The following is a 26,907-nucleotide window of genomic DNA, read 5'->3' as shown; positions in this document are numbered from 1 at the left end:
CACCATACCCCTCAGGTTCGGCTTTTAGCCGCCCTGCTTGATACCAATGGAGTCCGCGTTTCCCTGAAACAGCTCCAAAAATACTGGGACCTGCTACTCCCTTTTAATCCGTGGCTTGCCACCTGCCAGCTCTGGAGCCCAGACACATACTCTCGACTCATAGATTGAGTCACCTCCACCATAGAGCATGAAAAGCGGTCTTTTCCACACGGCCTGCTGCCTGCTCTAGTAGCCATACGCGCCTGTCTCCTTGGTGTGCCGTCAGAAGCTATCCGAGACAAATCGGTTAAGCAACCCAATGACTATGAATCCAATGATCCTGGCGACACAAATTCTCTGTCTGACCAGCTCGCCGCCACTCTCGAGCGCGAACCTCCCCGCCCGCGCTCCCCACGGCCCGCAGAAGCCACTTCAGTAGCTCCTCAAAATAGCGGACTTTCTCCTTCTTCTTCCACCTCTGCCAAAAATGGCGCACTTCCGGCTTCTTCTTCACCTATGTCTGAGCCCGCCGGCGGGAACAAAGGCGCTTCCTCTCACCTTTACCCGCCCCTCCCTGTCTCGTCATCTTCCAGCCCTGCCCCGGAAATAATGCAGTCACCATCTTGGCCAGCTTCCGGAAATGACGTGACTTCGCCGCCATCTTGGCCGGCTCCCAAAAATGACGTAACTACACCGCCATCTTGGCAGGCGCCTAAAAGTGACGTCGCCGCTCCGCCATCTTGTCCAGCGCCCAAAAATATCCCGCCGCCAGTTTGTTGCCGCCTTGACGCTGCTAAGCCATCATTCTCTCATCTGTTTCCCGCTACCGTTCATCCCTCGCCACCACCGTATGGCAGCAGCTCCCCACCTGCTTCTAGCGAAGCACATTCTCCCGCCCCCCAGCTATACCCGCTCAACCCGCTGCCCACGCAGCAATGCCCTCAAACTTGGCTTCCCTTCACAGTAGAAGAAGTTAAAACTCTTCGTAAAGCCGTTAAAGAAGACGGCATTGATAGCCCATATGTTCGACAACTAATAGAAGAGTTGGGGGTTCAGCTTGTTCTTCCTTATGATTGGACTTCTCTAGCCCGTTCCATCCTTCAGCCAGGCCAGTTCCTTGAATGGCGCGCTCACTATCAAGTAGCTGTTGATCAACAAGTAGTGGAAAATGTTCAAGCGGGTGTCCAAGATCCAGCTGATGCCTACACAGGAGTTAACAACTATGCTGACCCTCGTTCCTATGTGAACATAGACCCAGGGTTTTGGCACCGAGTGAAAGTTCTCGTTCAGCGGTCATTCTCTTTAATTTCCACCAAACAATCCACCAAGTTCGCGCAAATGCTTCAAGACTCGCAAGAAACCTTTCCGGCATTTGTCACCCGTGTTATCGAAGCATGCCAACGTAAACTTACTAACGAAGATGCTCAGTTTGCGTTAGCAAAAGAACTCATTCTTGATGGGTGCCTCACGCCCTTCCGAGCTGTCATCCTTCCTATCCACGACAAGCCAATGCACGAATGGGTCCTAGCTTGTCGAGACATTGACCCACAGACTAAAGCACTTACTGCTGCCTTCGCTTCCGCCATGGCTGTCTCATCTGCCTCCACTTCTGCCTGCTTCCGATGCGGTCAGCCCGGTCATTTTGTTCATGAGTGCCCTCAACCGGCAGCTTCCCGCCCTGCCGTAGCACTGCACAGACCAAGAGGCCCCCCCACACCATGCCCGCGCTGTGGCAAGGGGTATCACTGGGCCCGCGATTGCCGCTCATCGCAACGTATCTCCCAGCCTTTAAACTTCCAGCGGGGCAGGCCTCAGCCCCTCCCCCAAGAGGCCCTCCAGAGAGCTCCAAAACCTTAATGTGGACAATGCCTATCAAACGTCACCAAAAACCTTCCTTAGAGCTTAAAATAGACGGACAATGGCTTGAAGGGCTCTTAGACTCTGGTGCTGAAATCTCTTGTATTCCCTTTGAAATCGCCGCCTTCAATCATTGGCCCCTCGAAACCGGCCCTCAAGTCATCGGCGCCACGGGAGCTGCTACCTCCTGGAAAACATCCCAGCCTCTGCATTGGAGCGACCGAGAAGGCCACGAAGGCCAAATTCGTCCACTCGTCCTTTCTTCAGTCCAAACCATCCTGTGGGGAAGAGATGTACTCAGCCAGCTAAAAGCTCGAATCACCACGGAAGCCTTCATAGCTGTGCCATCCCCCCCCCTTATAGGGGCCACTGCTCCCATCACAAGACCTGACCCTATCCCTCTGGAATGGGACACAGAAGAGCCCATCTGGGTCGAGCAGTGGCCCTTGCCAACTCATAAACTGCAAGCTCTCTCTGCCCTCATCGAAGAACAGCTACAAGCAGGGCATATTGAGCCGTCTACCAGTCCCTACAATTCACCAGTCTTCGTCATCAATAAAAAGAACACAAGCAAGTTCTGCCTCCTTCATGACCTTCAAGAAATTAACAAACATATTAAGCCAATGGGATCACCTCAGCCTGGCTGCCCGCATCCCACTGCAGTCCCTCAGCATTTTTATGCAGCCACCATTGACATCAAAGATTGCTTTTTCTCCATTCCTCTTCACCCACGAGACTGTCCACGATTTGCGTTTACAGTCCCGCGTACCAACAATCAAGGAGCAGCACTCCGATTCCAATAGCGAGTACTACCACAAGGCATGCAGAACAGTCCAACTATATGTCAGCTCTATGTCAATCATGCCATTGAGCCGCTACGCTCTAAGTTCCATCCAGAGCACACATACATCATCCACTATATAGATGACCTTCTTTTAGCAGCAAGTTCTAACACACTTCTCAATGATTTACTCTCTGCAGTTACGACGAACCTTTCAAGTCTTGGATTAATAGTGCAACCTGACAAAGTCAACCCCCAGCCACCTTTCCAGTTCTTAGGCTTTCATTTTCATCAATATATTCGGCCCACCAGCCCGCAAATCCATGTTTCCAATCACATGACGCTGACTGAGCTCCAACGGCTTTGCAGACAAATCAATTGGCTTCGATCAGCACTCCCCATCACAACAGCGCAAATGCAACCCCTTTTCAAGCTCCTGCAGACTAAGTGCAGTCCATCCGCTGCAGTCGTTCGCCCCATCACCATCACCCCAGCTGCCAAAGAAGCCATCCAACAAGTAAATGCTGCACTCCAGCAATGCCGCCTAGAGAGATTCTCTCCCGATCTCCCAATCCTTGCCTTAGTTTTGCCAACACCAGTCACTCCAACGGGTCTCCTATGGCAAGACAGCCCTCTTCTTTTTCTGCACACGTCAAAAAGTAAACTCCCAAAAATCTGCCCTTTCACAAGGGCTTGGATCACATTAGCCACGGACTTAGTACTTCTCTCCATACAGACGTACGGCGTCCCGCCACACACCATTGTTTGGCCCTTTGATGCAAAAGAAGTTACTTCCCTTATCATGAATAATGCTCAAATGCAGAGCCTAATAGAGTTCTTTCGTGGCTCCTTCGACAACCACTATCCTCATCATCCACTGCTGCAAGGTGTATCTCAATTAGCATTTTTCAACCCGTTCCATCCGCTGCCCACAAGAAAGCCAATCCCCTTTGCCATCACTGCTTTCACTGATGCCTCAAAAAGGGGCTTCGCTGCTGTCATATATGTGCCAGGAAAGCTTGAGCCACGACAGTTGATGTTTGCCAATCACCTTTCTGTTCAAGTGGGTGAACTCTTAGCTGTCGCTGCAGTCCTCAATCTTTACCCAGACCAGCCTCTCAACATCTTTACAGACAGCTTGTACACCTTACAGGTATGTCGCAGCCTCCCACTTGCTACCTTTCTACCCAGCGACTCATCTATAGACCAAGCACTCGCCTTTGTACAGCGACTGCTTGAAGAAAGGCAACAACCCTGGTTCATCGCTCATATCAGAAGTCACTCTGGCCTGCCAGGACCACTGACTCAAGGAAATGCCCTTGCTGACGCCTTAGCGTCCGGCCGCCATGTATACCCAGCTGCCATTCAAGAAGATTCCATTGACAAAACAAGACTAGGAGACTTCGTCAACCAAGCCAAACTTTTACACTCTCAATTCCACTTCTCTGCGCGATCTATCCAGAGGCTCTTTCCAGACCTCCCCATCGAAACATGCAAACATCTTGTGCGTTCCTGCCGAACATGCGCACCTCTGCTACCCCTTGGACCCCTGCAGCCCCGCGGAGCTAATCCCCGCGGCCTACGGCCTAACTCCCGCTGGCAACTTGACGTCACACACGTTAGCGCCTTTGGACGCCTTAAGTATCTTCATGTTGCAGTTGATACTTTCTCGCACCTGTGCTACGCCGTGCCCCTCACAGGAGAGAGTGCCAAACATTGCATCAAAGCGCTTCGGCAAGCCATTCTATTCATGGGAATTCCCTGGGATCTCAAAACCGACAATGGACCAGCCTATCGCAGTGCCACCTTTGCCAGCTTTGTGCAGATGTACCACATCACACACCATTTCGGCATCCCCTACAACCCGCAAGGGCAAGGAATTATTGAGCGTACTCACCAGCAGCTCAAGCTACTCATTCAAAAAGAAAAAGCTTCCTCTCCCCACAAGGCCCCTGCCGACGTCATTACTGCCTGCCTTATCCATCACAATCTCCTGACCTTCGATGACAAAGGACTCTCCCCAACCCATAAACATTGGGGACCCATGTGGCAACCTTCGCAAGTTCCCCTTGTTCATTGGAAAGACCCTGCCACAAACCTTTGGCAAGATCCAGCTCCCTTGCTAGCACAGGGGAGAGGTTTTGCTTGTGTCTTCCCAGACTCCGAGCCACAACCGCTCTGGGTTCCTGGGCGCTACATCCGGCCTGCCACCGACCCCAAAGTTCCACCGAATGATGAACACACTATGCCCTCCGTAAGAGACAACATTGACTGCGGAGGCCCAGATGTTGCCCCATTCGCTCAAATCCAGCACCAACCAGCCCCTCCCTGAAATGTTTATATTAGATAAGTGCTCTCTCCGAGTTTCTTTCTGCTGATTATCCCTCCCCTATGAGGGCTCTCTTCTCCTTTCTTTGTCTTTACAGATTCCCCAAAAGGACTCACCTCTGCACAGTCTACAAGAAGAGCCTTATTGCCGCCTCTACAACCTGCTGCTGACAAGTGCCTAACCTCCACCGAAACGTGCCTTACAATTTATCAGAGAAAAACTCTCAGTGCAGATGCTCTTCCCACTCCCCTCGCACCCTCACCCACTTTTATACTTCTTTTTTATAGTCTTCATTTTTTTAACAATCTTTTCAGCTGTCTGTCTCGCAGCCACAGCCCCGACAGATTGGAACCTTCATCAACGCCTTCTCCTCGCTGTCGCCTGGCTGCTTCTGATTGGCATCTTCACCTCCCTTGTTGTCCTCCTCCCATGACTACTATGCGCCCCCAAGTACATTCATCTGAGCCTGCTACTCCAACACCGTCGCCCATGGGGACCACACCAGCTCTCTCTCGCTGCGAACGACGTCGACAACGCTTCTTTGCCCGCCGCCTAAGCCGTCTTTCTCTTGAAGATGATGACCCCATCGAGCGCCAAGTTCTCCAGCTCCTCCAACAGGCCCGCTCTGTTCACACCCCCGCCTCCTGTTCCCCTACCCTTCCCTACCTCATCCATCTCCTCATTCTCATGTTGTCTCTAGCCTCCTCTGCCCAAAGCTCCTCATCCCATCAGCCATTCAACTGGACCTTGCAGACATTCCCGGAAAAACGCATTCTCGCTTATAATGTTACTAGTGTCGCTCCCTCCTTTCTCACACACGTCTGCCCTCTTGCTGGAATTTCCTTCCATCCCGAATGCCAAGTAAACAACATCAGAAAAGCGAAAGTAGGCCACCACTCCTCCTCATCCTGTCGAGGCGGGAATACAGCATGCCTGCTTTCTCGAAACAACCGTCTCCTTGGCCCTCAATTCAACCCTGTGTCTGGTTTTTACATCTGTCCTGCTAGTGCTCGAGGTTGTCATGACCCATCACACTTCTACTGCCCCTCTTGGGGATGTGTGACCATGGCCCATGGATGGTCCGGCGCCCCCAACAGAGACCCGTATCTCTCTCTCCAAGTAGCCAACAATTCCCGTTGGGACTTCATTTGGCTGACAGTAAAAAACCCAAACGACGATACATGGCTGGCCGCTCGCCCCTATGGACTCCGGTTGTATATAAGCAACTATGATCGTGGCGCTTTGTTTGAAATCCAAAAGCGTGTTGTCTCCACCCCACCCTCTGCTATTGGTCCCAACCACATCCTTAACCCTCCTCCCTCACCCACTGTTCACCTTCTTCCGTCCTCATCTACCCCCCTCAAAATCTCTTCCACCTCGGCCGCCGTCGTCCCTTCTACAAGCCCCACTTCCCCCCCCGCTTCAGGTATACAACCACATCCTCTCATCCCCTCTAGTCCCTACTTCAAACTCCTAAATGCCTCCTATTCCTCTCTCAACGCCTCCCACCCCAACCTCACTCGCTCTTGCTGGTTGTGTCTTTCCCCCAGCCTCCCCCTCTATGATCCACTTGCTATCCCTTCACCACTCTTTACTTCCTCCACCGACGATTCCCCCTCTTCCTGCAATTGGAATCAATCTACTCATGTCCCACTCACTTTTATGCACATCTCTTCCAAAGGTTTATGCATTCACCCCCGTTCTTCCCACACTCCTAGCCTTACTGCCTATACCAACTATACCTCCCCAAACATCTCTGCCAAATACTTAGTTCCCCTAAACACCACCCAATGGCTCTGCTCTTCCACCGGACTTACCCCATGCTTCTCTGTTGCCACACTTAACAAAACCAAAGAAACGTGTGCTCTCATCCTCCTCACGCCTCTACATTTCTTTGAAGCCTTTGACCACACTCAAGAAGCTATTTACCTCCACAAACGCGAACCTATTACTGCTGTACTCACTGTCACTTCCCTCCTAGCTACAGCTGGAGCTGCCACTGGTGTTGCAGCCCTAGCCACACAAGCCTCCGCCCTCCAAAACCTCAGACAAGCAGTAGACTCTGATATCATCTACCTCCGAGATGCAGTCAAATATCTTAAAGACTCCCTCAATTCCCTTTCAGAAGTTGTCCTACAAAACCGCCGAGGCCTTGACCTCCTCCTCCTCAAAGAAGGTGGCCTATGTGCAGCTCTGGGAGAAGAATGCTGTGTCTATGCCAACTATACCGGTTTAGTAGACTCCAGCTTAAAAGAACTTGAAAAAGGTCTCAACCAACGCCGACTTGAACGAGCCCAAACTGCTGGTTCCTGGGGCTTCCTGCAGCCCCTCCTCCCCTATCTCCTCCCGCTAATAACCCCAGTTCTGCTCATCATCCTAGGTCTCACCGTTGGTCCTTGGGCCATTTGACGAATCATCCGCCTTGCCAAAGATCACGCTGACAGTGTATTTTCCTCGTTTGTTCAAATCCATTACCACCGTCTTGCTACCTCTGATCTCGCTCCTCAATCTCGCCCTTGTCCTCGCCCCCCTTCCCACCGTACTTCCCACCTGTGAAGCTGCTTGCTGTGAAACTCCCTGACTTTAGCTGCCGGCACGGGTTTGTTTCCCTCGGCGTAAAGGACTTGGGTGCACCCTCCGCCCCCCTTTATTGCTATACGTCTGAGAGTCCTTCGCGGTTAAGCCAGCCACAGCGCTATCCACCCCAAAAAAGCGTGCGCAACATCATGTTAGATATTTCGTCTAGCACCGGCACGCACCGACCCTAAGGGCTATGCATACATTCTGGCCAAATGATATGTCATTTGCCCATCGCCAGTCGATCCTACCCCCTTTTTTCTCTCACCCTCCACAGCCCATCCCTCTACTCTCTCACACCTTTTTTTTATAAAACAAAAGGAGCAATTGTTGCTGCCTCCCTTCACCCCTCCTCCTAGCCTTTGTTATCTCCCTTTTCCAGCCATTGCTATCCTTCCCGCCAGTCCCGTCCACTTAGCCAACTCATAATCTGCCCCCTTTCTTAATCACCACCTACTTCATAGCTGCCTGCACAGTTCCACCTATCCACTACCCCCCCGTAGTTTACCCGCCCCAATTCCTACCCCTCCCTTGACCCGACCTTATATAATCAAGTGTGTTTCCGCAATAAAGTAGACTAGCTCATTCTCACAGGCTGTCTCCGTGTTTTTACCACGCGTCCCCCACGCCTGGAGAACCTAGGCCTACGCGCTGGCCTAGGGGCTCACCGCCGAGCAGTGGAAACCCGCCCGGTCCTCGTAGGTTGCTAACTTAGAATAGCAGCCCACAGCAGGGGTTGCTAACTTGGAATAGCAGCCCACAGCAGGGGTTGCTAACTTGGAATAGCAGCTCACAGGGCACAATAGACACAAAGTGTTGGAGTAGAGTAGGTAACTGTTTAACTGACTATTATAAGACTTTTGGACCTGAAAGGGTCCCCATCACCACCTTTAGCTACTGGTGGCTAGTACAAGATGTACTAGGAATCACCCCCCAACCTCCTGATATAAAGAATTTAGTTACAGAAGGGGAGACTGCTTTAAAATTAAGTTCTCGACCCCCTTCAGGTTGCAGTAAAAAGTCTGAGCATCACTCACAACCCCATCACTCATGCTCAGACTCACCCCTCAGCTTAATTTCCTTTGATGATAAACCCTCCACACCTTCTGCCCCCTCCCCCGAGGATGAGGTCTGTGAAAATGACCCAGAAACTGCCAATGAAGATGTAAGTTGTAATCTTGAGCCGCTCTCACTTCCGCCATTTAAACCTCCCCCCTATGTAACTTCTTCCAGCCGAGATCCCCCACTTGTATATCCAATGGCTTTAATGCCCTCTCTTGTTGATGCCAGAACCCTTCCTCCTACCACTCACTCTTATACATCAGAGGTTAGCGAACTTCGCGCCGAAATGCGCAGCATTTGAGAGCTCACCCAAACTCTCATAAGTGTTTCGCTTCCTAAAACCAGGGACAAAAACCCTCAGCTCACCTTCCCCGTTCTGGCCAGAATAACCCTTTTCAAATTTTGTAGGTAGATTGTGCATGGCTGCAGAAAGACTGTTTGGTGATACCAACACAGAAACAGACTTTGTAAAGCAAATTGCCTTTGTAAATGCAAATGCGGCTTATCAGGCCACAGTTAGATCTTATAGAAAGTAGGAGAACTTGTCTGGTTACTTCAGGCTTTGTTCTGAAATTAGCCCTGCCTACCAACAAGGCCTTGATGGAGGCTGCTTTAAAACAGGTTTTACAGCCATGGCAAACAAGAGGCCCTGGCCCCGCCTCGGGTGTGGGCATGGGTGCCCGGGGCAAGGTGGGTGGCAGGCGGCACACGGCCCAAGCCTTCCCAGCTGTGGTGCCCTCCCTGCACTTGGCGGACGCGGGCGTAGGCGCCTGCTGGTTGAGGTCCGCCAGGATCCGTGCCACCACGAAGAGCAAGGCGCTGCCTCTGCTTCCCATCAGGGAAGCGGGAAACAAAGCCAGCCACAAGCCCCAAAATCCAAACAAGCTTATGAGGCAATCAACTTTGTCCCCGTGAATGCTAGCCCCCTTTCACAACTTTTCAAACTCCCTGCTGTCTACATGACAATGTAGCTCTGGGCTAGTGAAGGCTAATATAGTTAATCCACTGCAAAGAGAGAGAAATGTGGCAACATTTTTGTTTTGTTTTGTTTCCATTCTAGTTCTGATTAGGCTTGCTTAACCAAGATAATAAAATTGGTACCAAGTTTTTATCAAGGTCTAAAGGAAGTTTCCAGTTTTAAATCAATAGTTTTCTCCAAAATTTCAAGTCTCAGTTTAATCTTACAGTAATAATCCAAAAATGTGTGTTAATAGTCTGTTTAAACTGCAAAATGAAAACTTAACTACATTTATACTGCTCAAGTTATTTTAACTGATTGCTGATAACTAATAAAAATGTTTCCAAGCACAAGCTTTCATATTACAGGCAACATGAAGTCCAGAAGAAATCTTGAAGGGTATAATCTATGATATGCTATATAACAGAGGATTTAAAAGCAGCTATACCAAGAAAGTAAGAATTATGAGTCGATTGTAAATAAATGATATATTTCTGTTAATGTGTTGTAATTGTTCTGTGTTTGTCTGTTTGTTCATTCAATGTCAATGTATATTGTGATACCTCCAGATGGTAAATATAAATTACTAGAAATTTTTAAAAGAGCTCTATTCAAATGGCCAAAAATTAAATAAGCGCTTATATCAAAACTTAAGTTTATTATATTAATACATAAGTTTAAATGTTAATAAGATATCTACAATAATAAAAATTGTGAGTCTTGATTAACAAAATTACTATGTCTTTTCATAAAAAATGGTTCTTGCCTAGATTGAAATAAAAAACTTCTCTTTCTTCACAGGATAATATGAAGGATGCAAAACTTAAATGAACATTTGGTTAAAAGTTTGTGAAAATGCTAACTGAAATGTAATAAGTTTTGCAAAAAGGCGTATTTTGTCCTAAAGTAGGATGGCTAATTTTTCATAAACTCTTAAAACTTAATTTGAATGTGGCAAGTTGTAAAAGGTATTCTAATAACTTTAAGTAAGGAAATGTGTTCTGTAAAGATAAAATTTGTCTTCAATAGTCTATATGGTTATAAATAATGATAAAAGGTTTAATAATGCATTGTTTACATTAAGGTATTTAAAAGGCTAATTCCAAAAAGTCATTCTTAAATATATATAAAACTGAATTGATGATGACAATAATGAAAGGTAATTTTATAACAGGAAAGATTGACAGCAACCAGCCTCCCCTGCCAACTTGCTTCTAAAAAACCATTTCTAATATTGCATGCTACTGAGTATTTAAAGAAAAGTTCATTATTTTAACAAGCTTGTTTAGTGTTCACAGTATTATGTTATAAGAAGTTTGCTTAATAACTTTGTATGTAGGCTATATGGAATTTGTTTTTATTATTAAAGAAACAGAAAAATGATTTTGTCCTGAGATAAAATAATTGATTATTGGAAAGAGTAGAGTACAGGACGGAACCTGAGTGAATGCTGAAACTGCAGAAGGTTGGTGGAAAAGGAATTTTTACAGTTAGAGTTAAATAAAATTTAATGAGTCTATCTATAAAATTTTACAGGCTTTGGTGTTGGGTAGTATGCTGATGCAAAGTTAAAAAATCCCTTAACTACAGTGCCTTTTCAGGCTGGGACTAATCCCAGAGGCCTGACTCCTAATCAATTAAGGTAGATGGATGTTACTCACATACCATCCTTTGGTAAATTACAATATGTTCATGTTTGTATTGACACTTACTCTCATTTTTTGTGGGCTACTGCTCAAGGTGAGGAACGGTTTCATCATGTTCGCTCACACCTCTGGTCTGCTTTTGCTGTAATGGGATGCCCTCTGAAAATTAAAACTAATAATGGACCTTCTTACATTAGTAAATCCTTTGACTCTTTGTTTAAAATATGGTATTGAACATGTTACCAGCATTCCTTATAATCGTACAGGTCAAGCCATAGTTGAATGCAGCCATCATACCCTAAAAACTATTATTTTAAAACAAAAAGGGGGAGATAATGGTATTATGACACCAAAAGATTAATTAGCAAAAGCTTTATTTACTTTACATTTTCTTAATGTTTATAATTCATTAACACCTGTGGAATGTCACTTAGAAAATGTCAAACATCTACAGTAGACACAGGAAATGAAGATCAACCAATATTCTGGAAAGATATTTTAAGCAATGTATGGAAAAAAAGGCAGGATTATAGTAAGGGGGTGAGGCTATGCTCTTATCATTTCAGAAAATGGAGAACAAATTTAGTTATCTGTGAAAAGGATTAAACTCCAGAATGAAGAGATGGAGTCTTCTACAACTTCTGATGATGGTGATCGTAAGTAATGAGGAAGCTGCCGGTAATTACATTTATTGGGCCTATATACCTAACCCCCCATTACTTAGAGTGTTAACCTGGAAAAGTCCATTCTTTCATATATATCTGAATAAAACCCATATATTCCCTATACCAATTGATAATCAATTGCCAATTAAACCCTATTAAGAAAAAGAATCGATAATCTCATATTACCATTTGATTATCAACGCTTATGCATTGGTAATCATCCTTCCTGTATGTATGTTAAAAATCAGGCCATAGCTATCTTCAAAAATAATAATACTCAGTTTATTGTGACTTTATTTCCCTCTTACGATTTAATCATAACTAAAAATCCTACTTATGATTGTCCGCAAAAAGACAGTAGGGATAAAGAAGGATGGCAAGAATGCCATATAGGAAGAAAATCTGTCATTTTTAATGATTCCTATGGAATAGTGTGGGAAAGTGCCCCTATAGGGAGTCCCATTGAATATAATGACAGATTTATTTGGCATGGTCTAAATAGTAAAGGACAACAAAAAATAATTTTTACTAAAAATAAGTGTTTGGAAACAGAAAGGGAAATGGATCCCTTCTCCATGGTGTAATATCACATCTATACACAAGCAGAAGTATCTGTGGAAAGTTTTTCTAGGAATAGCTCCTACTATAGAATGGATTGGGAATAATAGTAAGAATAGTCAATATCTGCATTTAAATCAAATTCATCTTCAGGCATGTGTAAGAGATCCTTATGTGTTTGTGGTTGGAAAATTAACTATAACCCAAAAATGTTCTGTTCTATAAAAATGAGGCCTTGCATCCTAGTAGCCATTACCCCACAACTAACATACTATGGAGAAGGCAAACTAAAAAATTTTACTATCCCTGTCTGTGTCAAAGAGAGCCGCCTTCCTCCCTATATTGATAAAAAATTAGCCTCACAGGTTCAGTCACTGTAGCTGCCGCAGCACGTGGTGCTCTTGGTCATGGCCTCATCAGCTTGCAATACTTTGAACAACAATGACAAATTAGCCTAGAATCCAGTGCGCAGTCTCTTAACTCTATGCAGCAGCAACTAACATCCCTCGCCCAAGTAGCTTTACAAAACCACAAGGCCCTTGACTTACAGCTGAAAAAGGGGGAACCTGCCTTTTCCCCAGGAAGAATGTTGCTACTATATAAATAAATCTGGTATTGTTGAGCAAAATGTTAAAATACAAGAATTGCGGGAAGGGATACTGCCCTCCCAGTCATCCTCCTCCCCGATGTTAGTGTTATTAATAGAATTAAACCTGTACCTATCCCCAGCATGGACTACATTGCCGGCCACTCTAGAAGAGCTGTGCGACTTATTCCACTTTTTGTTACCTTAGGCATTTCTGGAGCCCTAGCCACTGGTACTGCGGGGTTAGGACTCGCTCTTACCCAATATACAAAATTATCTAAGCAATTAATTAATGATGTCCAGGCTTTGTCGAGCACTATACAAGATATTCAAGATCAAATAGACTCTCTAGCTGAGGTTGTGTTACAGAAGAGGGTTAAATCTGCTTACAGCAGAACATGGAGGAATATGTCTAGCTCTGCAGGAACAGTGCTGCCTTTATGCCAACAAGTCTGGCATTGTTCAAAATAAAGTTAAAAGGCTTCAAGTGCAATATTCTTAATACCCCATAATACAAAATGGCTGTATTCCTCCACCGGCCTCACCCCATGTCTTAGCATCCAAGCCCTCAACACCACCCGTGAAATCTGCATGCTTGCTATTATACTCCCCCGCATTTATTTTTATAACGATAACCACTTCTTTAACTCCTGGCAGCACCACCTTCTACCAGCCTATGTACAAAAAAGAGAAATCCTTACCGCCATCACAATCGCTTCACTTCTAGGTCTCGCTGGAGCCAGCACCAGAGTAGCAGCCCTAACTACACACTTTCTCCTCTATCAGGTGAGCCATTGATGAAGATATAGCCTGCATCGAAACCTCCATTTCCCATCTAGAAAAATCCCTAAATTCATTATCCGAGGTTGTCCTCCAAAACCGCAGAGGACTAAACCTCCTCTTCCTTAAGGAAGGAGGAATTTTTGCTGCATTAAGGGAAGAATGCTGCTTTTATGCTGATCATTCTGGCCTTATTAGAGACAATATGGCCCAACTCAGAGAGGGACTAGCAAAGCGTAAGAGAGAGAGAGAAGCCCAAGGAAACTCCTCCTGGGGATTCTATGGAATCCTTCCTTACATCCTCCCCATATTAGGCCCATTAATAACTATACTTCTCATACTGTCTCTCGGACCTTGGGCCATAAAAAGAATTATTCAGCTAATTAAAGACCAAATTGCCTCCGCTCTTGGCAGGCCCATTCAGGTGCATTACCACCGACTCCACCTTGCTGATCAGGGTATATCTATGGACCATCCAGACTGCCTCCCCTACTAAACCAACTCTCCCCACCAGTAAGCTGCTGAGTGCAAGGCACAGCACTGCAAGAGACAGTCAAAAGGTAAGCACAACCTAACAGTTCTCTGAAAAGTACGCCTCATTCATAGAGGGGTTCGTTCTGCTTTTAAGGGTCGCTAGGCAAAATGCTTCTCCAGCTGGCAGCCAAAGACAGGTAAGATCTCCCAGGAGACAACCTAAGACAGGCGCAGCTGTATGGCTCAAACAAAGTTCAGTTGGCAGCCAAAAATAGGTAATAAGACCTAGAAGGCAACCAAAAACAGGCGCAAACTCGTATCGCATTGTGCCTGTACAGGATGCTGAAGGCAGCCTACAGGCGCAACTGTGGGGCCAAAGAGAATACCGCATTTACCTATGCAAACCCCCCTCCATAAAACCCCTTCCTGAAAAAATCAGAGCCATTTGCATCAGGGAAATGAGGCCTCTACTTCCCTCAGCTAGCCGTACTGTGCTAATAAAAGAAAAAGGGAGGAGATGTTGGGAGCGGTCAATACGAGTATACACTGAGTTCAGCAATGCCGGCAACATGGCCACCAGAGCAGAGCCCACTTCCTTGTTCTCCCCCCCTGCTCCTTTGTTCTCCGTTTCCCACCACTGCCCAGACTGATAAGATAGTGCCCAGGTGCAAGGCATGAAACTGAAGTCTGCCTTCTACCTCAGCAACAGAAATAGCCAATCCCTAGCTTCCACCTCCACCCACCGCCCTTCCCCCTCCCAAGAGTATATATGCTTTGTTCCCTCAATAAAAATTTCGTAGCTTGATCAGAACACTGTCTTGCTGTCATTCTTCATGTCTCTTGTCCCACCATTCTTTCTCGGCAGGTTTCGAGCCCTCGTTACTGTCCCACGGGCTGGGACAAAGCTCTATTTGTGGATGACATGATCCTATTTTTAGAAAATTCAGAAATGTCTACAAAACAAAGCTACTTGAGCTAAAGAGTTCAGCAAAGTGGCAGGATACATTTCAATATGCAGAAATCTGTAATGTTTTTGTACATTAGTACTGCATAATCTGAAGAGGAAATTGGGGGGAAATTCCACTAACAATAGCAACAAAATGACTAAAACACCTAGAAATCTAACCAAAGAAGTACAGGACCTATAAGCAGAAAACTACAAAACAACACTAAAAGAAATGTTAGAAAGACTTAAACAAATGGAAAGATATTCCATGTTCATGGATTGGAAGACTATTATGAAGATGTCAATCCTAACCCAACTGATTTAAAGATCCAATGCAATACCAATCAAAATTCCAACAGCTTACTTCACATTAATAGAAAAGGCAATTACCAAATTCACTTGGAAGGGAAAGTACCCCTGAATAGCCAAAAGTATTCTAAAAAAGTATAGTATATATATACTATAGCATAATATAGGAGGAATTTCACTGTCTGATCTTCAAACATATTACAAAGCTACAGTGGTCAAAACAACATGGTACTGGCATAAAGAGAGACACATTGAACAGTGGAATAGAATTGAAAGTCTAGAAATAAACCCTTACCTCTATGGTCAACTAGTTTTTGACATATCTACTAAGTCCATGTTAACAGGAAAAAACAGTTTCTTCAACAAATTGTACAGGGATAGCTGCATATCTATAACCAAAAGAATGAAAGGGGACCCCTATCTCATTCCCTATACAAGAATCAACTCAAAATGGATCAAAGACCTAAATATAAAAGGCAGGGCCATAAAACGACAGAAGAAAATGTAGGGAAATATCTTAAAGACTTCATGGTACATGGTGATTTCTTGGACCTTACACCCAAAGTACACACAACAAAAGAAAAAGCAGATAATTCAGAACTACTCAAAATTAAATACTTTTGCTTCTCACAAGACTTTGTCAAAAGGGTGAAAAGGCAGCCAATTCAATGGGAGAAAATAATCAGAAATCACATATTTGATAAGGGTTTAATATCCATGATATATAAAGAGATGTTACAACTCAACAATATAAAGACAAATGACCCAATTAAAAATGGGCCAAAGACATGAATAGACATTTGTTCAAAGAAGAAATACAAGTGGCAAAAAACATATGAAAAAGTATTCAATGTCAGAGAACTAAATGTTGGAAAGGATAGGAACACTTATTCACTGTTGTTGGTAATGCAGAATGTAGAGCCACTGTGGAGTTCAGCAGTTCCTAAAGAAGTTGAATATAGATTTCCCACATGACCTGGCAATACCACTATGGGGTACATACACAGAAGAACTGAGAGCTGTGAGAGCAGTGACGTGAAGAGACATCTGCACATCTATGTTCATAGTGGCATTATTCACAATTGCCAGAAGCTGGAAACAACCAAGGTGTCTATCAACTGATAAATGGATAATTGAACTGTGGTATATTCCCATAATGGAACATTATGCATCTGTAAGAAGAAATGAAGTCATAACATTGACAACATTGATGAACCTGGAGGACAGTACGTTGAGTGAAGCAAGCCAGACAGAAAAGGACAAATACAGGAAAATTGCATTACAATGAACAAAGTATTATGTAATATAGTGTATGATTCCATTTATATAAAATGTAAATAGAAATCAATTTGTAGATGAAAGAAAAAAGTATTTGTGCAAAATAAGCCAGAAAGGGGAGCTGTGGACAACAAAGAAAGCACAGAAAGATTGAGGGGTGGTGGATTTTATTTGTTTGTTTTTTATTATTATCCCTGAGATAATGAAACTGCTCTAATGATAACTATAGTGTCTGGATATCTCCAGAACCCTCAGGAGCCCTGAAATTTGGGATAGTACCTACTTTGGCAGTCAATAAGATCCTGCTGAGATGTGCAGAAACTCACTTTGAAGTTTCTTAGCTTTATAAACTCATTTGTCTTGACCTTTCCCCCCTTTTGGTCAAGGGCTTTTCCCAATTGCATTGCTAGTTGGTGCTTCATAATAATCCCTTGGTGCCAGACAGGCTCATCCCCAGGATTCATGTCCTACACTGGGTGAAAATAATGTATTTATACACTGTTTGGCTTAGAGAAAGGCCACATTTGAGCAAAAAGGAAGCTCCCAGAAGGCAACTCTTAGCACCCTATAGTACAAGGCTGGGTTTCAACTTAGGAGTAAAGGTTCTTATAGTCATCAATATCAAAGACCCATAAGTAGGCCATCCTCTTTCACTAGTCATTGACCCTGTATTTGGGGGATTCTTGCTGACCTATTAGAGAATGTGGCAGAGCTCCCCAGGATGGGACTTGGATATTCCTTCAATTATATGAGTCTCCACCCACCACGGCAATGCCCCATGAACATCTGAACACATTTATATGCCTTTTATGTATGCCCAGGTGAGCCTCCTCCTATTTATTCCCCATCACTGACACCCCATACAAATGATCACCCCCTGCCACAGATAGAAAACCACAATTGCTGGACAGGATGTAGAGAGAAATGAACAGTTGGTTTTTCACTGTTGGTGGGAATGCAGAATGGTACAGCCCCTATGGAGGACCATTTGGCGGTTCCTAAAGAAGTTGAATATAAACTTGCTACATGACCCTGCAAGATCACTACTAGGTATATATCCAGAAAAAACTAAAAGCACTAACACCAACAGACATCTGCACACCAAAGTTCACTACAGCAGTATTCGTGATTCCAAAAGTTGGAAAAAACCCAAGCGTCCATCAACTGATGAATGGGTAAATAAATTGTGGTATATTCACATAATGGAATATTACATAGCTGTAAGAAATGAAACCATAAAGCATATGACAAGCATGAATCTAGAGGACATTATGTTGAGTGAAGCAAGCCAGACACAAAAGGACAAATACTGTATGATTGTGTGACTATGAACCAAATATATTGTGTAACATATTGCTTGATTCAAAAAAATTAATATGTATCCAGTACATTTATTTGAGAAATGGTATCTTTATCTAACAGTGTTTTCCTTTTCTTTTTAAATTATTGTTTACATATTCAATTATTAAAATGTACAAAATAAAGTTAAAAAAAAGTGAGGTTACACTGAAGAGTTGAAAAATCAGAGACTTTAAAATGTGACCCCAGTACTGATAATGCTACAGCATAGATGTATCATATATTGAAAATATTGTATTAAAAGAACTTAGTCACAAAAAAAGTGATCCTTTACTCAAGAAAAATAAATACCAAAAAAAGAGATATAGAAAACAAGCTTTTTTTAGCATAATAAAATCGTGTGTAAAATATATGAATATGGATAAAGTTGCATATATGCCTGTTTTCTTTGAAATTGAACAAATGTATGTTAACAAAAGATGGTAACAATATCACTTATGCTAAGTGAAGAAACCTGACACAAAATACTACAAATTGTGTGATCCCATTTATATAAAAGGTAAATGTAAATCAATTTATAAAGTTGAAGTTCAATTAGTAGTTATGTAGGGCTGGGGAGGACTGCTAAGGGTTGTGCGTTTTTTTCTAGAGTACTGAAAATGTTCTAAAATTTTTGATGGTGAGAAATGCATAATATTGTGATAATACTAAAAGCCACTGATTATACACTTCAGATAGATTGTATGGTATATGAATATATCTCAGTAAAACTTAAGTAAATAATTGTGTAAGAACAGCAAAAAAAAATAGCAGCGGTTCAGCAGGGGAAACAAAGAGATCAAGGGGTGAGGAATTTCCTTATTAATTTTTATTTATTATTCAAATAATGAAAATGTTCTAATGATGGTTGAGGTAATGAATACACAACTATGTGATTATATCAAATACCACTGGTTGTGCACTTTTTTTGGTTGTACACTGTAAATGAATTGTTGTTTTATTAATGTATACCAATAAAGTTGATTTGTTAAAAACATATAAGCATGTATCAATAAAATTAGTTTTTTAAAAAAAGAAAAACTCTTCTAATCCTCATCCAAAGATTTCATTGTTAAGGTTTTAGTATAAAACCTCCCCAGATTTTTCCACTGAGCAACATTGTATTCCTCCTCGTCACACTTAGGGTCGGCTGAGTGACAGTGCGTTAGGAGAATGGCAGTCATCTGTGCCCAGCAGCTCTGTCTGGCTTTCCCCCTTCCAGGGTGGCAATCGTGTGAAAACCACCTTCAGAAGCTCAGGGGGAAGCGCAGGGGTCAAAAGAAGGGGGTGGGGGTGAGGAGGTCCAGCACATCTGTCTTAACTAGAGCAGCTGCTCCACAGCTCTGAACTGCTTCCCTGGAATGGAACCAACTCTTCTAAGAGGCTGAGAACAGTAAGCGCAGAGGCTTCCTCTGCAGCCGGCTCCTTTAAGGTCAGCTGGGTGACGGCTCTTGGCAGACACAGCAGGGCTAGAATGGTGTCCCCAAGGCACCTGGGTCACTCCCTCTGCCAAGCAGAGGTGCCCTGGAGCTCCTGAAATGCTCAGCACAGCCCTGGGCTCCCTCAGCAGCCCCTAGTAGGTGCCCTTTCCCACTCTGTGCAGTGCACCCTAGCAGGCACCCAAATCCGGTAGCCCCTGTTGGCCAGCCAACCTCCTCCGGCCCTCGCAAGCTAGCATCTTAGCAAGACACACAAACCATTTCCACCCAGCATTACTCCAACAAATCAAAGTTTTAAGAAAAGCTTTAACCCACTACCAAAAGGAAAAGCCTCCCTGGGGCCATGGGAGCTCTGAGGAAGGTCCTGGCTCAGGCTGTCCCAGGGCGTCCAGGGCAGCACAGCCAGGAGGGGTGCGATGGGAGCCGGCTCCTAGACCACAGACCTCGCCTGCCGCGTGTACTCCCGGAAAGCAGAAAGGAGTAAAACGGGAGGAAGAGAGAAAATGAAAGTCTCAAGTGGCTCACCAGGGCTTGGACCCAAAGAATGCAAAAGCCTATGATGAGGAAGAGCGCCACCCGCAGACCTCTGGGTTGGATACACACTCTTAGTTGTAAACTGTTGAGGTCCCTGCAAAACTCCCGGGCTGGGCAGAAACCTGCCCCCAGGCCCCTCACAGGAGAGGGCCCCATTCCTTGTGCTCCCTGAGGGCACACACCGGGTGTCAGCCCTGCTCCCCGCCCCCTGGGCCTTCCCAGGGCCCCTCCCCAGGGAGCAGATCAGTTCCCCTGTAAAAGTCACGCTGTGGACAGGCACCAGCAGGCCCTATCCAGGGGAGAAGAAGAAAGAGTAGCAGCCTGGGCCTGGAGGCAAATGTGAAGTGGAGGGCGTGGGAAGGGAGAGCTGAAAGGGGAGGCCCCCAGGAACCTGGGAGGGTAGGCAGGGAGGGCAGGGGGCAGGGCTGCAGGTTGGACAACGGGGAAACAGGGGGCATGTGGGGAGGGAGGGGGGCTGTGGGCAGAGGAGGGGCCATGGGGGGAAGAGGGATGGGGAGGAAAGGGACTGAGGAGGGGGAGGAAAGAGACGGGGGAGGGGCCATGGGGGAGGGACCAAGGAGGGAAGGAGGGACTGTGGGGGGAGGGACCCTGGGGCAAAGGATGGGGGAGGAGGGACAGTGGGGGCGTAAATTGTAAAGAGGAGGAGGAAACGTGTTGGGGGGATAGTGGGGGGTGGGAAGGGACCAAGACTGGGGACAGGTCAGTTTGGGGGGAGGAGGAACCGTGGAGGTAGAGGTACTGGGGGAGGAGGGGCCATGTAGGGGAGGAGGGACCATGCGGGGGAGGAGGGACGGTGGCAGGAAGGGACTACGGAGGGCAGAGGGCCCCTGAGGGGAGGAACAGTGGGGGGGAGGGACCATGGGGGCAGAGGGCCCCTGGGGAGGAATAGTGGGGTGGAGCGACCATAGGGGTAGGGAAAGTAGGGGGGGTAGGGAAAGTGGGGAAGGAGGGTCCGTGGGGGGAGTGTGGGCCGCCCTCCCTTATTCTGACTCGGCCCGCCCCCCCCCAGGCCCACCGCGCTGGGCCTGGACCACCGAAAGGCCACCGCCCGGCCCGCGCCGCTCGCGGAAGCAGCCGCCACACGGCCCGACCTGCCTGGTTCCCACCGGCCCCGAAGGACCCCGCCCCCCCGCAGGCGAAGCAGCAGGATCTCCGTGGGCGAGGGACGGGCGCCCCTCACGCGGCAAGGGGGGCTCACTCACACTCGTCTGCGCCTATGGGCCCCGCCTGCGCCCATCCGACGCCACGTGGGGCCCAGACTTACTTCTGCGCGGGCGGGACACGGGGTTCCCAAGGGCGGGCGAGCGCTCCCCGCAGCGCCCCGACAACGCATCCCTCCTGCCCTCGGGCTCGCAGGGGTGCCGCGGGAGCGCGCAGTAGGTCCGCGGGGCGCGCTCCCAACCGCCGCCAGCTGTTAAAGGGGCCACCTCACGGGGGCCCGACGGGACTTGAGGGCCTGAGAGCCCGAGGGCCAATCAGGTCTGGACCGGTTCCCCGACTCCGCCCCCCGAAGGGGCGTGGCCATCTCCCTGACGGACAGCGCCCAGCAGCCAATCGACGCGCGGTCCGGCTGGCGCTAAGGAAGGCGATCTCCCCCTACGCCGTGAGGGCGGCTCCTGACTGGTGGGCAGGGGATCCCCGCAAGTGGGGGTGTCCCCACCCACAGTGCACCAGAGGCGGCCTGGGCCCGGGCATGGGTCACTGAGGCCGGCTGCTTGGGGGCTGCTGGAAGCGCGGTGTGAGGGGCCTCTGTCCCGGCGCAGCCGAGCCTGGCCCCGAGCGAGGCTGTCGTCCCTGCTCCTCTCTCCCGGAGCTGGGGGCTGGCTCCTCTGAGGAGCCTGAGGAGTGCTGGCCCCTGGCCTGCGTTCTGGGGAGAATTTATTTCCCAAATTTATTTTATTCGTATATGTTAATAAATCATGCAATACATCCAAAGAATACAAGCAACGGTATTTGGTATATCGGAGTTGTGCGGGTATCACTTCATCATTAGGAGTGCGTTATCATTATTTCAATAATAAGAATAAGCAAAAAACAGACTTCTTCATCCCTCACTCTCTCTGTTCCCCTGCCTTACAGAGCTGCTATTTCTGGCCATTCTAGCACAATTATTTATTTATTTAGTCGTTTTATTCAGACATGTTCACATACCATAACATCTAAAGTGTATAGTCAGTGGCTTTTAGTATAATTCCAATGTTGTGCATTCATCATCACAAAAACTTTTAGAATTATTTCATTACTCCACACCCCTTAGCATGCCTTCCCTAGCCATCCATAACCACTAATCAAAGGTCATCTTTATAAATTGAATTATGTTTACATTTTATATCAATGGAATCATGAAGTATCTTTTTAACTTTATTTTGTACATTTAATAATTGAAAATATAAACAATAGTTAATTAAAAGAAAACACAGTTGAATAAAAGCATACATTTCTCAAATGTACTGAATACACATAAATTTTTTTCAAATCATATAATATGTTACACAATGTATTTGGTTCATAGTAATGCAATCATACAGTATTTGTCCTTTTGTGTCTGTCATGCTACACTCAACATGTCCTCCAGGTTCCTCCATGCTGTCAAATATTTTATAACTTCATTTCTCCTTGCAGCTGCATAATATTCCATCGTGTGTATATACCACAGTTTCCTTATCCATTCATGGGTAGGTAGATACTGGGTTTGTTTCCAACTTTTGGCAAGTTTGGATAATGCCTCTATGAACATAGGTGTGCATATGTCTGTTCACATCACTACCTGCAGTCCTTCTTGGTACTTTCTTTAAGCATGCACATACCCGCTGTATTAGTCAGCCAAAGAGGTGAATATCTGGGGCTTCTCCTGGCTTCCAGAGGAAATCTCGTTCTGAATGGGAGTTTCTAGCAAGGGTCTTCCAGCAGCCATTTTGGGGGCACCGAAGGACATGTGTTTAATGGTGGCAGCTTTCTGTCAGGTTCCAGATCCGCTATCAATTCCCTGTTTTACTAGACTGCCTCAGATTGTCACATGTGCAGTCTTAAAGCCAAGGAGCCATAAGCCATACTGAAGCCCTAACTCAGATGGAACCAACTGTGTTTCAGAAGCAGTGCTGGTTAGCATAGATTTTGGATAAAGAGTGTTACATGGTAAAATGACTATGTGAACAGAGAAGAAAGGAGAAAAAGTTTTGACCTACTTCCCCATATTCACTGTCACATGACAGAACACAGCTGTGTTCAGTATATCGTAGCAGTGTTTTCAGACTCAGGTCAGGTCATCTTCAACATTATTCAATTATTCTATGTTAGTGAGATTTCCTTAATTCCACAGAAATCTGAAACATTTTTTATGCACAGGGACTATTTTTATATTTTTTTTTTAGTTTTTAAAGAAGCTTTAGATTACATAAATGTTACATAAAAATATAAGAAATTCCAATATGCCCCACTCTGTTCACCTCCCATATTTTCCCACATTAACAGCATCCTTCACTAGTGTGGTACATTTGTTAAAGTTGATGAACCCATACTGAAGAATTGCTGCTAACCATGCACTAAAGTTTACAACATAGGTTACACTTTGTCCTGCATAATTTTGTAGATTATGACAAAATATACAATGGCCTGTATTCATCACTGCAATGCCATGTAGGACAATACTGATGTCCCCAAAATGCCCCCAAATTCCACCTATTCTTCCCTCTCCCCTCTTCAGAACCTTTGGTGGCCACTGCCTTTACATCAATGAAAAGAGCTCTTCAATTGCTAGAATAATAAGTCTTAGTAGAATAATAATGAGTCAATTTTAGTCCATTGTTCATTCAATACCAATCAAAATTCCAACAGCCTACTTTACAGAACTAGAAAAGGCAATTACCTAATTCAATTGGAAGGGAAAGTATATGTGAGAAACCAAAAGCATTCTAAAAAAGAAGAGAGACAGGGAGGAATTACTCTGCCTGACCTTGAAACATTACAAAGCTACAGTTGTCAAATAGCATGATACTGGCATACAGGTAGACAGATCAATCAGTGGAATAGAATTGAAAGTCCAGAAATAAACCATCATCTCTATGGCCAAATGGTTTTTGACAAACCTACCAAATCCATGTTAATGAAACAAAACAGTCTCAGCAACAAATGGTGCTGGGAGAACTGGAAATCTATAACCAAAAGAATGAAAGAGGACCCCTATCTCACTCCCTATACAAGAATCAACTCAAAATGGATTAAAGACCTAAATATAAAAGACAGGACAATAAGACTACTAGAAGAAAATGTAAGGAAACATCTTCAAGACCTAGTGATCAGCGGTGGTTTCTTGGACCTTACATCCAAAGCACACACAACAAAAGAAATCATAGATAAATAAGACCTCCTCAACATTAAACACTTTTGCACCTCAAAGAACTTTGTCAAAAGGCTGAAAAGGCAGCCGACTTAATGGGAGAAAATATTTGGAAATCATTTGTCTGATAAGGGTTTAATCTCCAGGATATATAGAGATGTTTCAACTCAACAATAAAAAGACAAATGACCCAATTAAAAAGTGGGCAAAAGATTTGAATTGACATGTGTCCAAAGAAGAAATACAAATGGCAAAAAAAAAAACACATGAAAAAATGCTCAGCATCACTAATAATTAGGAAAATGCAAATCAAAACTACAATAAGGTATCATTTCACACCTATCAGAATGACCAGTATTAAAAAGACAGAGAACTAAAGTCATGGAGAGGATGTGGAGAGATAGGAAAACTTATTCATCAGTGGGAATACAGAGTGGTACAGTCACTGTGGAGGACTGCTTGGCAGTTCCTAAAGAAGTTGAATAAAGGGAAGCAGACTTGGCCCAATGGATAGGGCATCCACCTACAACATGGGAGGTCAGAGGTTCAAACCCTGGGCCTCCTTGATCTATGTGGAGCTGGCCCACGTGCAGTGCTGATACATGCAAGGAGTGTCCTGCCATGCAGGGGTGCCCCCCCCCTGCATAGGGGAGCCCCATGCACAAGGAGTGCACCCTATGTGCAAGGAGTGCACCCCATAAGGAGAGTCACCCAACACGAAAGAAAGTACAGCCTGCTCAGAAATGGCACCACACACACATGGAGAACTGATGCAGCAAGATGACACAACAAAAAGAGACACAGATTCCCATGCCACTGACAACAACAGAAGCTGACAAAGAAAAACATGCAACAAATAGACACAGAGAACAGACAACTGGGGGGGGGGAAGGGGAGAGAAACAAATTTTAAAAAAAGAAAACATCAAATGGACTATTATTCCGTCATAAAAAGAAAAAGAAGTCCTGATTCATGTGACAGCAGAGAGAACCTTGAAGACAGCTTGTTGAGAGAATTAAGCCAGAAACAGGTGGACAAATCTTATATGATCTCACTAATATGAAATAATTAGAATAAGGGAACACAGAATGGGGAATCCTTTATTTTATTCATGATGGTTCTATAAACCCACAACTTGTGAAAAATTCAGGATCTATCAATTACTGAATTCCTAAATAACTTTCACAGTTTTAGGTATATGTAACAAAGGCACAGCACTTTCTGGTATCAAATACACCAAGGCTGATACTATAAATACTTCAAAGCTGGTTGTTTTAAGGATTGGAAACTTATTGCCTCAGGTTTGGAAGCTAGAATTCCACAATAAAGATCTCAACAGAACACACCTTCTCCCTGACATTGCAATATTCTGCTGCTGCTTGCTGTGGACGTGGGGTTCCTTATCTGGAATCTCTGCCTCTATCACATGGTTCCACCTTTTCTCTTTTGTGACTACTGGCTTCCCTGATTTGGGGCTTTTACTGATTTTGTGTGTCTGAGTTTCCTTTGCTTGTAAGGATGCCAGTCTTATGGCTTAGGGGTCAGCCTGACTCCATTTTGCCACATCTAAAGAGGCATCTTCAAATGAATTGTGATGAATACCTACCTTAACCTTTAAAAAAAAAAGTGCCCTTATGTTCCAACTCACAGGTAGGCCATCAACAGCTTATGTGAGTGCACAAATGAACAATCCTTGGGAATAATGTAATGCGCCAGCACCTTTTAAATAAAGGTCTCAGAATTTGTAGGAATTTGTAGGTTGCAGAATCACAGACTGTTTTATCTCTTTCCTGGGTAAAAGGCTTGTTCTGCTGGTGACTGGAGAGTAGTTTTGAAGGACTCTAAGGAAAGACAAAAGGGCAGGTGTAAAATTTTAAACTGACCCTTTACAACAAGCTGGAATGCTCTCAGCTATGTATTGTTTTGGTAGTAAGGTGTTGCTGTTAGCAAAAAGAATGGGGATGAGGGGCCCAGGTGGACCACACGTCCTTCAGTAAACTTGCTTTGTTTAGCCAGTGGCCTTTTAAAGGTAAATTGAACCCGGCACTGGCAAAGTTGAACCAAACTATCATGCAAAATATTGTACAAACAAATGTTATCATCTTATTGCTGGGAGTGTGTCACCTAAGGTCAGGGATGGAAGCCAGTGGTTTTATTCTTGCCTTTTGGGAAGGTACTGTTTTGTTGTAGAGCTTGCCTTTCATCTGGGAGAACTTCTAGGCCCAGCTCTTTAGATACAGCCTGACTTTGCCAGTTGTCTAATCTCTAGAACTTTAAAAGTGAGCTGTTATGCATGGGTGAGAGAAGAGAAGGAACCTGTATGAGGGTATGGCAGCATGCAACAGTTTTCCATGTACTTGTCCTTTCAGCGTTGATAAAAATCAGGGGATTTAGGGGACACCCCACCCCCATCCCCACCCCCAGGAAAACAACAAGAAATTGGATTCTAAATTT

At 45.2% G+C, this 26,907-nt stretch overlaps 1 long non-coding RNA gene across 1 annotated transcript in view; it reads right to left on the bottom strand.

Moving 5' to 3' along the window:
- Nucleotides 1-21,501, bottom strand: part of LOC139437492 (uncharacterized) — a 91,074-nt gene extending 69,573 nt beyond the window's left edge. The window contains exon 1 of the long non-coding RNA XR_011647297.1: nucleotides 21,382-21,501. This is a non-coding gene — a long non-coding RNA (uncharacterized lncRNA). The remainder of the gene's footprint in view (nucleotides 1-21,381) is intronic.
- Nucleotides 21,502-26,907: the final 5,406 nt, after the last annotated feature.

This window comes from Dasypus novemcinctus, chromosome 24 (genome assembly GCF_030445035.2).
Source record: "Dasypus novemcinctus isolate mDasNov1 chromosome 24, mDasNov1.1.hap2, whole genome shotgun sequence".
NCBI lineage: Eukaryota > Metazoa > Chordata > Mammalia > Cingulata > Dasypodidae > Dasypus > Dasypus novemcinctus.
This window is presented reverse-complemented; position numbering and strand designations above follow the sequence as displayed.